Source organism: Phalacrocorax aristotelis, chromosome 6 (genome assembly GCF_949628215.1).
Source record: "Phalacrocorax aristotelis chromosome 6, bGulAri2.1, whole genome shotgun sequence".
Lineage (NCBI taxonomy): Eukaryota > Metazoa > Chordata > Aves > Suliformes > Phalacrocoracidae > Phalacrocorax > Phalacrocorax aristotelis.
This window is the reverse complement of record NC_134281.1, coordinates 25,669,231-25,683,582: the sequence shown is the minus strand read 5'-3', so window position 1 is coordinate 25,683,582 and position 14,352 is coordinate 25,669,231. Positions and strand designations below refer to the sequence as shown.

Genomic DNA, 14,352 nt, shown 5'->3' with positions numbered 1-14,352 from the left:
CTTGTTTGTGATCATGCTTCAAATTCAGCATATAGAAATTTGCAAACTATTGATTTTTGTTTAGCAATTTTTTAAATAAAAAGAACAGTAAAAAGTCACAGAAACTTATCTTCAGTACATATCAGAGCCACATGATAAACTAAATAGTTCACAAGCCTGCTTGAGGGGTTAAAAAAAGTCACAGTAATAACTTTTAGTTCCTCACACTGGACTTGCTTGCCTAGAAAATGAATCTTCTTAAAAGAATAATGGCTATGATAATATAATTTGCCGCAAGGTTAACTATTGGTATTCTGTCCAAATTAAACATTAATAGCTGATTTAAAAATAAGACAATCAAGATATCAAGTATCCCAGAGTATATGGGCAAAATTCCAGTGTATAATTTGTGGTTTGTATGTGAAAATGTCATGCATATTTAGAGTAAAGAAATATAGTTGCATGTCATTACTCAAAATAACACTTTCCAGAAAGTTAATAAATATTATTTTTTTCAGTATACTAACTTACGCCATCTCCATAAATGTGCTAGAAAAATATGCAAGAAGTTAACTATAAATATAAGTATTTAAATAAATATTTTTGTCTTGAATTGTGGTGTATACATCTATTTATCATGACATGAAACTGAAAGAACTGCTGTTAGCTGTCCTTTTAGATTATTTGCAGAAGAAATTCTAAAAGATTTTAAATATAGAAAAAACAAGATGATGACAAGAACACATGACAGAGAAGGGAACTGAAATTTTCTCAATCTCTTTCTTCCCCTCTTTTTAATGCTGTTAAAATTTAACATAGCTGCTTTGCTTGTACCACTATTGTTAATGTTGCGTAACCCTATAACTATTAATCTTACTGCCACAGAGTTAGAACTTGATTATACACTTTTCTCCTCAATTGAAACTAGAAAATGCTGTCAAAGATAGAAATGGAATGGCAATTCATATTTTTAAAGAAAGCAGGCAACGTTACATGAACTGGGGTCTCTATAGGCAATTGTCAGTCTTGTATTCAGAGTTTCATAGAATCTGCAATCCATGTGAGCAAAGGTGACTGGGGCACACAAAGATTTTCTAGCTTAGAGCTAACAGACACTTCATACTCTCCACAATATTTATGTGCAAAATAAAAAGTGCAACCAGAGTCTTCGCTGATCTAGTCAAGCATTAGCAGACCCTTTATAGCTGAAAAAAAAGAAATTTACAAAAACCCCTGTTTAGTGTTAGTTGTTAAAAATAACAAAATTCTGAAAGTATACGTTAATAACTTTTTCCTAACAGTACATTGTTTTTAGCTGTGGATATTGTACTTTCTGTTTGATGTCCTAAAATTATGTCATTTTAACTCTTGAAATTTTCTTGTCAAAAATAGCAACACCAGTTTCCATCTTCCTTTAATAGAATGACTTGTACAGTTATACAGTCACTATGCAGATCAAAACTCTGCTGACTTTGAGTGCGTGACAAGAGTGAGACTTGCTATGCGTGGACACTGTGGGTTAAAGATCACCAATATTAATAACTGAAGAATAACATCCAACACAAGTTTTAAAATGTTAGTTTACTGCAGAAGCAAAAAACAGTAGCAAAAGCCATGGAACTGCTAAACGAGTGCTGTTTGTTGCCAGGCATATATGTTTGCTTAAACATTAATATAAATATACCCTGCTTTCTGGATGAATGACACTTACAGGAAATGCAGGCATGATGTACCGTTCACATGAAGGAAAAAGTGAGTTGTGTGAAATAATTTTCCATACCTTGGCAAGTAAAAATGTTTATTTCTTCCTGGGGAAAGCAAGGGAATTTTGATGGACAAATTGGAAAAACTTTTACTTCAAAACAGAAAGGCTGACAAAAGTAGGACCAAGTCATAGTAGACATATTCTTATGATATTAATAACATAAAGGAAGAATAATCCAACAGAAAATAAGATTCAAGGAATTATTTCTTTTTAGTTTTCATACATATTGTAAAATCCAAACCTTGCCAGATCTTGTATTAGAAAATACAGTAAGGTTAAGCATCAGTAACAAAGTCAGGACTTTGTAGAATTTTGTATTAATGTACCATTATCCAGGTTATATTTAAGTTCTTTTCAAAATGCATTAATGATTTTGAAATTAAATAAAAGATCAAATTGTGTTCTTTCCCCACAAATATTTTGTCCACTTTTTCATATCAAAGGGCTACTAGGAGAGTAATCATCAGCACTTACCCACTGTGTTTTTAATAAGTTACTTCCATATCCTTAAAAGAAAGGTATCTTGGTTTTTTCCCTTGAAAAGTACATTTGGAAAAGCATTAAATATCTCCAAGTTCTGTACCACTCCCAAAGACCCTGTCAAATTCTCAGAAAAATGTGTGACAGGGGTCTTTTCTCAGAAAACTACGGAGGGATTGGTGACCGTAGGCTTAAATAACTTTGTATAACAACTCAGCATGTACCCTTTTTTGAATTATCATGTAACGTTGCCCTGATAATCTATTATCTGAATGCATATATTGTGATATTTTCTTTTTGAGTTGTAAAAGGGAGTTTTGTTTATTAGTATTAGATGGTAGGAACAGAAATGACATAATTGCAAATAGTTTGGTTTGTCTGATGTGTAGACTGACACCCAGGACTACTTAGAGTTTGCTAGTGAAATTGTTCACCTATAAACTTATAATTGTAACCCATTTTATTTAGTTTACAACTCGAGATAATACAGTTCTGTTCTAGGGCTTCTTGGTATCACCTATTTTACAATAACTCTGATCCTGGGCTCTGTTTGTTTGGCTTGGTTTTTTTGTTTCTTTTTTTCTCTGTGGAGTAGTTACTCTAGCTTTAAGTTCCAGTCTACAAGAAGTCTTTCTGAAGTATATCAAATAGAAAATTCCTAATGAAATTTGTATAATTTCTGTTGAACATAAAAAAATACAGTAACATGAAAGGCGATGATTTGGTACTAACTTAATGCTGAGTTTTTATAGTTGATACTTTAGTATTATTTTTCTTAGATTGCTATAATTTAGTCATAGGCAGGCTTTAAAATTAATGTTTTGTGTCTAGCTTGTGATAGTCAGTTTTCAGTGCTAAATTTCCTTCAGAAAGTTTCTACCTATTTTTCTTCTGGAACAAAATACAGAATATAATGTTATATTATGTTGTATTGTATCCTGACCCCAAAATAATAATAAGAAGGAAGATTGTCTTGATGCTCTTGTCCTGTAGTCCAATAGAAGATTCAGAAGTGGAATTGTTCAAGGTAACTTAAATTTAGAGCACAATTCTTAATTTACTGGTGTTCATTAAATACTTCTCACAGTGTTGCACAATGCTGCAATTTCAGTTACAAAAGCAAGCTTACCCTACTTATGACCTGATTCTATACCCCTTGTGTAGGCAGCCTGAAGTCACCTTGATGGGATAGTTTTAAAGCTATCTGGAAAAATTAATATTTAGAAAGATGGAGTGCTTGAGATGCAAAGAACATTGATCTAACTATGTGATAAGTATCCTACACTACTGAGAACAATAATTATTGAATCACATGTAAAAACATGTCAACATATTTTAGTTGGGAATGTTTTGGAGGGTCAAAAGTACAGTAGTCAGATGACAAGAGATTGCTCTATTGCTGAAAAGTAGCTGAGCAGGTTATATGCTTCTTAGTTCATACAACTGAGAAGGTTAATTTTTTTGTTAATTTAAAAGATGAGATACATTTGTGCAACAGATGATAGGTGTACAGAAGTTCATGTGTCTTTATTATTACACTATTTCAGTTGAGTACTCTTACTGTAGGCTGATACAAAGTCTGCTGTTATATAGAATCAAAGTGGGGTACCCATTTTTCTTTTGCCTGATGTTTACCTTGTCAGAGTAATGGCAACAATTACGATGGAGTAAAGAGTGGGGTTCTTCAGCTCTGCGTTGGGCAAGATTGCATTTTGAAGTGGTATGCGTATCACTGGTAGTACCCTTCCAAGATCAGAAATGTCTGATAGAAGAGTTTCAGCAGCTAATGAAAATACACTTCAATAACAGTGTGTAAATAACTAACTCTATTCCACACAAAACCTGGACGTATTTTTGTGCTAGATTAATCTGAGGGGCATCTAGAAGAGGAGAGTGCTAAATGTTAAGCCCTCTTTGGTACTGTTTATCTACTTTCTCAAACTTTGATGTGTTTGAACTAGCTTGACATCACAGAGTTTAGTGGCTGTATGCACGCATATACAGAGAGTATTATCTTATACTTGGCATATATCAGAAATTCTATATAATTATACATAAGAAAGATTATATATAGGAAAGTGTGTTCCCTGTCATGCTGAGATATTTTCCATATTTAATCCACAGATAGCGCTAAGCATGGTTACATTAATGAATGAGTATTGCAACATGGGGCGTTTTAGCTTTTAGGACTTAGTGATTGTACAACAGGTTAAAATATTTTAAGTGATACTAAATAAAAAATAGTGCTCAATCAAATTATATGGGCCCTACATGTAGTCTTACCATATTAAACTACATTTTACATTTTTAGGATTTTAGAAGATGACAGCTTTGTGCTGAAAATGGCTCATCCTGATATGAGAGAAGCATTTTTATGGATAATTTGCAATGTATTTGACTGCCAGGAAAAACTTTAAAAGTGGGATTTAATTCAAGGAATGAGTTTAAACTCATGTTGCATTTGTTGTTCCTCCTCCTCTTCCTGTGGGAGTATTCAGTATTCTGCCATGGCAGGGAACTGCATTTAGGATATTAATGAGTATATTTTACCCTATTACAGTTGTATGCCTTATTAGCTCATCTCTTGGAAATAATACTTTAGTTTACTGTCTTGTGAGCATTCAAAAGCACTGACATGACAGAGTCTGAGGAAAGAAAAAAATCCCAGGCTTCTTACCAACAGTATCATGCATCCGTAAAAAGATCTCAATAAATTCTCTACTACTACCAAGTGGATTGAGAAAGCTTTATGAGGTTATTTAGGTGTTAATATTATAAAAATTCTTCAGTGTTACTATAAAATTTATTGCACCTAAGATGTCTTAGAAGAAAAATATTAAGTGGGTATTGTGCGCACAATATACAACATTTACTATAAAATTATTAACATTTTGAAAAGAAATACAAATTTGTGTTCAGATTTGTATCCCATAATGCAGTACATCTATTCTAAAATTTCTTGCTAAATTGGTACCTTCATTGATAATTATCGAATAAGCACCATTTTCCAAGAATAGAGTCATGAATAGTATATTAAAATACATTAAAAGCCATAGTGATAATGACCTAATGAAACCAAATAAACAATAGAGCATAAGATTGCCTTGTGAATGGCTGCAGTGCTTACACATCTCTTCTTGTATATTTTGCCATACTAAATGCTTAAATCTTTGACAATCTTGCAAAGGCTTATGAAGCCACAGAGGAATTTGCAAATTTTCATTTAATGAATGATGTGTGAGCACAGTAGAAATGTACTGGATAGCATTTCTACTATACTTGAATATTTTGGAACAGTGCTGTTTCCTATTTAAATGTACAGAGGTACCCGGCTAAACAGTAGAACTAGTGCTACATGGTAACTGTGAGTTTATTTTATTAACTCTGGGCACAGTGTTGTCACTATGGTTAGTGAGAAACAGTAATTTTACATAGAAAATAGGCGTTTTATGAGAACCTAATTTCTTACGTATCTGTATTACAACATACATTGATTTATTTGTGTGTATACATGTGTATGATATGTAATTTAAGAATATAACCTAGCTGTAGAAGTTCTTCCTTAGCCAGGAACTGAATTTTCAAAACTTCTTAACTTTAAGCAGGTGCTTAAATACCATTAGCAATAATACAATATTCAAAACAAAGCATATAAAAGAGTGTTTTACTTAACTGTGGCCTAAACACTGGATTTCTACTGAAGTTATAAAACTTCCTATTTACTTCAAAATGAGTGTGACATCTGACAGCACAGTCACAGGTTATGCATAAGTCTGCATATGAAACTTCTGAATGTGGAATTTTCTCTTAAAATACTTCTAATGGCATGCATTGAACTTATAAATCTGACCGAAAACTTAGAGAACGAAAAGGTTTCTTAACTCCTTGGATATTTCTACTTTTGTTACCGTTAATAAAAAGAGCTTATATCCATTATCTGATATGACATTTGATTTTCAAATTAAGTAAAAATTATATTATCTTATTGGACATCTTTGGGATATATGCAAAGATTTCTGGAACACTGTCTTAGTCACCTTATTTAGCACAGCAAGAACCCAGTTTCAAAGAATCTGGAAGCAGATTCTTCTCTCATATTGAGTCAGTGGGGGAAAAAAAAAAAAGAATAATATGTTAAAAAAACAGTGTAGGTTAAGCTGCAGAAACATGAAGTGTTTGAATTATATGAATTTCCTGTAGTTAGTAAAGCTTTCACTCAACCGAGTAATACGAAGTCTGCCCAGTGTAAATAAATGCTAGTAATAAAAGGTTCATTGAGTCTCGGAACCAAGTACAGTTCTGAGAATGTTAATGCTCTTGTCAATTGAATTGTGTTGCGACTTTCGAGTTGATAAAGCTTTGCTATCTTGTATACAACACAGCATGTTTCTGTATCTTTTAATATCAATTACTTCCTTCAGTCTTATGAGGCCACTTACATGACAAGAGAAGGCCTACTCCTTAGTAGCTTGGCACATTTAGTTATTATGCTTTGCCAAAGAGGTTAAAGGTCTCTCTTAAGAAGCCAGCTTTTTCTGATTACAAAATTGAATGTGATTCATTGCCTATCTATTGGTATCCTTTTTTGAATCACAATGATTCATAGAGAGTAACGCCTACATTTTATGTCATGAGATAGTTTTATTGCCAGTGCAAGTTAGAGACATGTTGTTTGTTTTTGGTTTCCTCAAATCACTCAAAACCAAAATGATCCACATTTGAGCTCTACTAATGCAAGTAGGCATACTGTAAATAGTGATATATGATCTTTGCCTATTATAATTCTGTAGACATTTATTTTGATTTTTGTATTAGCAATCTGATCATACCTTATTTTTCAGATTTTTATGCTTCTGGGTTTTTTTAGTTCAATGGAACAAAATAACAATCATTTCTATTTTGAAGAATGGGAGGTGTTTTTAAGACATTCTTTAACAAAAAGCTTTGGAAGATAAGCCTTTCATCAGGATTAATTCTAGTTTCAATACATAGCACCTCAGAAAGCACGGATTGCAGCTGCCTGTAACTATAAAACTGCAGTTTTTCTACTCAGGTATTTCTAAGAACAATTTGAGGGTCCTCTCCCACAAAGTTTGAATCTGAGTTAACAGACTAGAAATTATCTCTACAGCCCAGTGTTGTCAGTCTTGTGCCAGTAGTAGAACACTTTCAATTGTAGTCAGCCTTTTACCACTAGGAGCCCAACACCACGTCATTTCCAGAATTTTGTAGTTATGTTCTCTACAATTTTGAAGTGCTGTTCCTCTTAGATCTGAGCTATCTATTGGTCTATGAAATTTTTCAGATATATAAATCAGCATTCCTTATGCAACTATCTTCCATCGTCCAATATTCTCAATTCCTATTTAGGCCTTTATTTGAGCACAGCCTTGCAATCAATTTCTTTTATATCCTGAAATAACTTAAAGTTTCATTGATACCTATCCAGTCTCAGAATGCAACAAACCCTACATTAAATAATTAAAATAGAATGGTAGAATTTGTAGCATATCTGCGTAGCCTGTGGCATATTTAGAGCTTGTTTCTCATTTGCCTTTATATTGACAATGGTTTATGTTGCTTCAAGGGTATAAAATGCTGCTATTTCAAATAAGAACCCAGGTCATTTACCATTTTGTGTGAACTTCATAGGCACAGAATAGAAAATATATTTTAAATTAAATAGCTCTATTATTCCCTGAATGGCTTTTTTTTTCCTGGTTCTATTAGCAGCTATCTCCTAAACATTGTAGTAAATTTTATGGACTGTGCTTTTAGTGACCACAGCTTGTAGTTATAATTCAGTTATAGGAATAAAATACATTTCCTACTGATTTATAAGTTGCTTGCTTTTGGCCTTTTCAAGTGTTTGGGTTTACACCATTTAAGTTTCTTCTGATGTTTTACTGTGCAGCCTTGCTGAGAGGATGAATGGGTTTACTTTTTATTTGGCTTTTTGAAGGATCTCGGTGACACGATTCTCTGCAGCCCTTGCACAGTACATCACTTGGATTTCTCAGCTTGGTTCTTAAGCCAACCAGTCTTCAACACTCCTCCACAGTTTGCATTGTGGAGATGTGACACAAACTTGCCTCTGGTGGTAGTGTTTCAAGATGTTCCTGGAAGTATCTGGTTTGCTCTCACACCCTTAACATTCCACTCAAGCCCAGCATATTGATTTTTTTTTCTATCAAAATTTTGGCCCTGTGCTGGTTCTGCAGGTTAGTACAGCAGACTGTAAAAGGAGACTTTCATAAGCTTATACCCCTCCCACTCAATGATTAACCCCTGAGGTGTGCTTGTTGGCTGCACCCTGCTGCAGTGGCAATACATCCCTCCTCCACTGATTAAAGATGTAACAAAACCATTTTGTCTAAAACCACTAGACATGGAATGTTTATTCCCATTCTTTCAAAATTATATTGTCTATGTTACATCTTTTTGGTATTGTCAGGTATCCTTCCCAATAGACATGTTCATTTTTGGGCCATGTTTAGATGGCTTGAGGGTTGGATATGAGGAACAGAGTAAAAAACTTTATCTACTGTCTTCATCTTGTGCTTGGAATCAGGGCTGACATTGAAAGCAGTGCTCCAACTCATGTATGAACTTACTTCTTCACTAAGCCACTTATTATGGAGCTGATTTTGACATTCAACAATTGCTAGAGGACACTAGGTATTTGCTTTGTTTTTACAGTTAAATTAAGGGGGGGTGGGAGCTTTAGTTTAGAGTTCTCTAATTGAAACAAATCCATAAAAGTTTTGTTCTCTTGTTCTGCAGTCAGCTCAATTCCCATTCCCGTAAATATTTTTTGATAAATTCATACTTGAAAAGAAAAATAGCAGGTCTACTGAGACAGTGGCACAAGCAGGAGTGTGCTTGACTCCAAGGTGCATGCAGAAGTACTTTCATTCCTGATACAATACACAGTTATAGGGTAGGAATGCTAAAAGGCAATACTGAGTTTTCAAAAACCGTTTGAATTGACAATACAAAAATTTGTCAATATTTATTCTACCAGTTGCCTAAGTAAGCCCGGGTCCTTTTCCCACAATCATAGTGGTTTCTAGTGTGTAATTTGCTTGGAAAAAGACTTCTCTGGATAACTATTTTAAGTCCTACCAATATATTGTTCAATGCATGCATCATCACATAAATGAAACAACTTCTGCCCGGAATTATACCAATGTTTTGAACATGTGCATGGATAAAAAGGAAAAATCCTTTTTATCTCTGCTTCTTACTAATGCAAAATTCTGTAATGGAATTTTTAAAGTAAGTCTTCATAGCTTTTTGTTACGTTGCTTTTTCTTGCCACAGTTTGAAGCTTACTGATTTTGTCAAACATGGAATTGGGGGTATCAGCCAACAAGGCTCTTTTTATGTACTCTTTTGCTTGTTTGTTTGTTTAAGAGCATCACTGATTATGTCAGCAGAGTTCTTGGAAAGAAGTTTTTTTTAGTTATGTTGTGCTCCCTCTGCCGACTCTGCAGCAACAGAACACAAAGGACTCCTACGTTAAGGAATGGTTGTTAGATTCAAGAACCTGCAAACCATACAGTAGTTGTTTTAATGTATCCCATTGACTATGTCCAAAAGCTTTGATTCATTGTTTGAAGTACAGAAAAAAATTAACACACTTCGGTTTATCGAAAACCAAATTACCTTTTTTTTTATGCAGATGTTGTCTATTAGATAAAGTCCATTATAACAACAGACACTATGAATGAAAACTATATCATTTTCTTGATTGAAGAACGTATCTCCTAAAGGCTTTAAGCTTAGTTTAAGCTTCATTGTACTCAGACATAATCAGGAATATGAAAAATTGTAGAGTAATACCATCCCTGCTGAAGAAGATTGCCATATTAATGATAACACAAAGAATAGGAGGGGTAAAGGTAATATTCTTTTACTGCACAAGCGGACAGCTGAGACAGAAGTCTAAATATTAGCACCTTTTTTTTTCTCCACGGAAAAATAAATGCAGTAAGATGATGCAATTTTCTCTAAATAAATAACCAGAATAACAATGAATAGGACAAAATGATACCATTTTTCCAAGTCTTACTAGAACTGATGACCATCTCCACCTTCCAGAGACATCAGTTAATCACTTGCTGAACACAGTGTATCACCAGACCCTGTGCCTCACATTTAGGACATGAAAACAGCACTGGTGAAAATTTCGGCTCGAACCACTTGTCCGTTGCCAGAATTTCTGTGTCACGGGCAATGAAAGGACTGAGTTATTAAAAGGGGAATGCAATTGTTTATCACACAACTGTCCTTTGTCTTATAGTCCTTTTGCAGTATTGTCTTCTAAAAGATCAATGAAGTTCTTCAAGAACTTCAACAACTTTAAGAACAACAGTCAAAAAGATCAATGAATTCAGTGGGTGTGGTGCCATCATTTAGGGTAGATGTGTTTCTGCAAGGCACACACAAGACATTTTATTGTTCCTCTTAAGTAGATAAATAAATATATGGGGATATCAAGCTGACCCCTCACCATCTCTAAATTTCTCTTAAAAGCTAGGAATGGTTGTGTGATCTTAACCAACTTATGTATGACATTATCTCAGCGGTGGTCTAAGCCTTCTTTGAATTAATTGGCAAAAGTCCCATTAAGTTGTGCAGCACTTGCATAGTTTACTTGACTAACGCTGACACATTTGTACATGAGATGAAATCAAACTATTCCATGAATTATGTTTTAATAAAAAACCCAACAACAACAAAAAACAAAAAGCAATATTTACATCATGTATATATTTGTCCATATTTATACCTGTCCATGTAGTATAACTATACCATTGCCCTGATTTTAGTTATGTTTCAAAGCTGAGAGGCTTTAACTACTTTTTTTTTCTTCTGATTTTCTGTAACTCGTATGAGGTTAGGATGTTCTGGTTGCTTCATTAAATACCTCTAGGGCCATATTTTGGTAGTTTTGTATGGAAAGAGCATGTCTAGAATGTAGTGCAACAGGCCTTTCAGGTTAACTAAGCACAGGTAGTGTTTATGGTAAAGAGTAGCTTGTGATCCAAGATGTTTTTCATACCATGGTAATCTCTTCTGTAATTTTATGTCTTCCTAATATAAAAATGTACCGAATAACTTTCTTATGAATTGGAAATCAATTCAATTTACAATTTTTACTGAATGAAGTAACTTAATGATAAGATAGTTCTCACAATCAGGACCAGATTAACTAACTGTAAGCTGTCACTACGGTTGATAGCCAATACATACGTGTATCAACTGATTTCATGTGCCTTCTTTTACTTCCTTGTAGATAATACTTAGCTGGCTACATGAGATTAAATGCAAGTGAAGTGAGTTACAACAATTTGTTTCATATCTCAAAAGCATTCTCTCTTTCACTTCTGGTCTTTTTGATGGTAAAATGTTAAAGCATATTCATCTGACTTTATGTTAATAGCATCTCTGCTACTATCCTGTGTAGTGTTTTGGTGGCTGAGAATGATTTTTGCAAATTAAAATCTCTTTAACCAATGTTAGTTATGTTTTTATTACCTGGATCTCACATGAGCATGTGTGAGTTATATGAAAGAGCTCTGGAGTGGTCTATTGGTTGGACTTATGCTTTGGTGGGGTTGTTTTGGTTTTTGGGGTTTGGTTTTGGTTTTTTTTTTTTTTAGAAAGCCAGGAGAAGACTGCAATTTTTTTTTTTCAGAGTGAAGTGTTGGCATTTATCTTTTATGGGGAGGGAAAAGACAAAATACACAGCAGAAATCAAGTAAAGTTACATGCAAAATAGAAATATTTGTAAACTATTAAACATAGGAACAATTTTCACATTTTCAATAATGCAAGAATAAAACTAGCACATAAAAAGTTTTCTTCTTTCTAGTACTTATAAATTATTCTGAACAGTAAAATTAATTTTGTTTCCAGTAAAATAGCAAATTTTATTAAATTGAACAGGACATCCAGAATTCGACTAAGACTTAGCAGTCATATGTGAAGATTTAAACTTTAAAGCTGTAATGAAATGCTTTGATTTTTATATCCAAAACTTGAGCAAACCCAAAAATTCTCATAATGCAGAAATGTTTATTAATAATTTTCATCTGGGACCACTGATGCCTAGCTGTTTTGTTGTATAAAGAAATGCTGTAATATGCATCTTGTTAACCGGACATAGAGAAAGAAGAACAAAACAGCTGTGTTGTGATTGGTTTGACCTTAGATATACTTACAGTACAGAATCTACTGCACTGACATCTTCCTTTAGCATCTTTGAATTTACTGGCATCTTTGAAAAATAGCTATTGATGGGTATATCTGTGTACCAGGTCACACTGCTGCTGCTTTTTTTTCTTTTTCCCTAACTAAACAGATCAGGAATATGTGCATAATGAGAGAAAGTAAAATATTTTAGTCCTTTTGTTGTCATTAAACATAGTAAGAAAATAATCCTTTACCACCTCTTTGCACAGACATCATAGTAAGCAGTAGAAATATAGTCCCTACTGCTGGGGAAGCATAGAATTTGCTTTATTTTATGTAGAAATGAAGAAAGCCAAGATTAGGTAGAAGCCACACATTCTCCGTCTCTCATCATGTAGACACACATGCATATAAACACCAATCTTATCCTGTCATGTGGTGCTGTTGATGGAGAATGGTACATTCCTCAAAAGAGATCTACCTCCTTAACTGTGAGGCCTGAGAGGCAAAATGTTTCTCAGCTGTGGTTAGCTTAAAAGTTATACATTCATGAGCCCTCCTAGGTTCATTCTAGACTGAGAGTGGAAATTAAATTCATGTAAATTGTACAGAGCTACGGGCTTGTCAATTTAGATTTACAATATAGCCAAGGTTAACGGTTTTCAATGGAAGGAAAGCAGTAAAAAATGTACATGCAAACCTCTTTTTATGTTGAGTAAATCCCATCTACTTAAGGCATTTTACCATGTCAGAATCTTGTACTTTAACAGCAGACTTCAGATATACACACTTATGTATATGTGTATATGTATAGTATTATTGCTAAGTAGCTTTGAGGACATCTTAGATGAAATTATAGACAAAATTACGACTTTTCAAAACTAAAAGTAGATATTTTTCTGTAGTGGAACAATTTAGTAAAGCCTTCTTAGTTGCCTGAAGATCAGAAGAATTGATATTACTAGTCACGGGATGATAACCTCTGGAAGGGGTGTAGTTTATAGGCTTTTGCTTCAAGAATTGTAAATGACAGCTGATTCCAGATTTTATTACCTTAGAGGAGAAATATGAGTAGCATAAAATGGAATTACTTTGTGACCTGTAGTAGCTGATAGGTGCACCCACAATCCCCTGTTTTGCTCTTCAGTGTAATCTTGGCATTTTTATTTCCTCTATTCCCAGCATACAGAATGTGTGGGTTATATGAACAGATGCACAGAAAATAAAAATACCACAATAACAACAAAAAAAAAATTAGTAAGGCAAACCCAGCATGCATGAAACACAATCCCTCATATTAGGTGATTAAAATGACAGATTACTTTTTAAATTTATTTATTTTAATTTTGCTTCTTCTAAAACTTAATAAAAATATAAATCATCACAGTTCTAAGCTAGAAATTTTTTTACCATGAAACTGCTCTGCTGACTTTGCTGAGACAAGTCAGCTGCGCTGACTGTGAAAACAGAAGATTCCTGCTAAGGAATTGCTATACCCTCTTAGATTTTGGAGTCTGTGCCTAGCACGCCAGACCTCTGAGTCTTTCTAAACTGTAGTATATCTGTACATAGTGAATTTCATGCACTCTCTGTGTTACAGTGGTTCAGGAGTTTCATAGAAATGGTCATGTTATACATAATCAAATTCTCCAAAACATCACAGTCATTCACTGTGTTTTCATAAGAAATATAGACTAACTTTCACTTGCTGTTTAGCTCGCAGTGGTTTGCAAATTGAAGCCTTTTAAATGGAAAACACAAAGTGTTAACGTCTCAAGATTGTAAAAATATTTTAATAGAGGTTTTATGGGTGATACAGGAAAACTGTTTAATTTTAACATCTCCCTTGTGTGTAATACAAAAATTGGTATCAGAGGGAAGTGATTAAGTATATCTCTATTCAGCGAGTGACTTAAGCTTGCACTTGC

General features: G+C 33.8%; 1 protein-coding gene across 3 annotated transcripts in view; it reads left to right on the top strand.

The window, feature by feature from the left end:
• PPARG (peroxisome proliferator activated receptor gamma) overlaps window positions 1-14,352 on the top strand; it is a 61,900-nt gene that overhangs the window by 17,522 nt on the left and 30,026 nt on the right. The gene's annotated exons all lie outside the window — the stretch shown is intronic.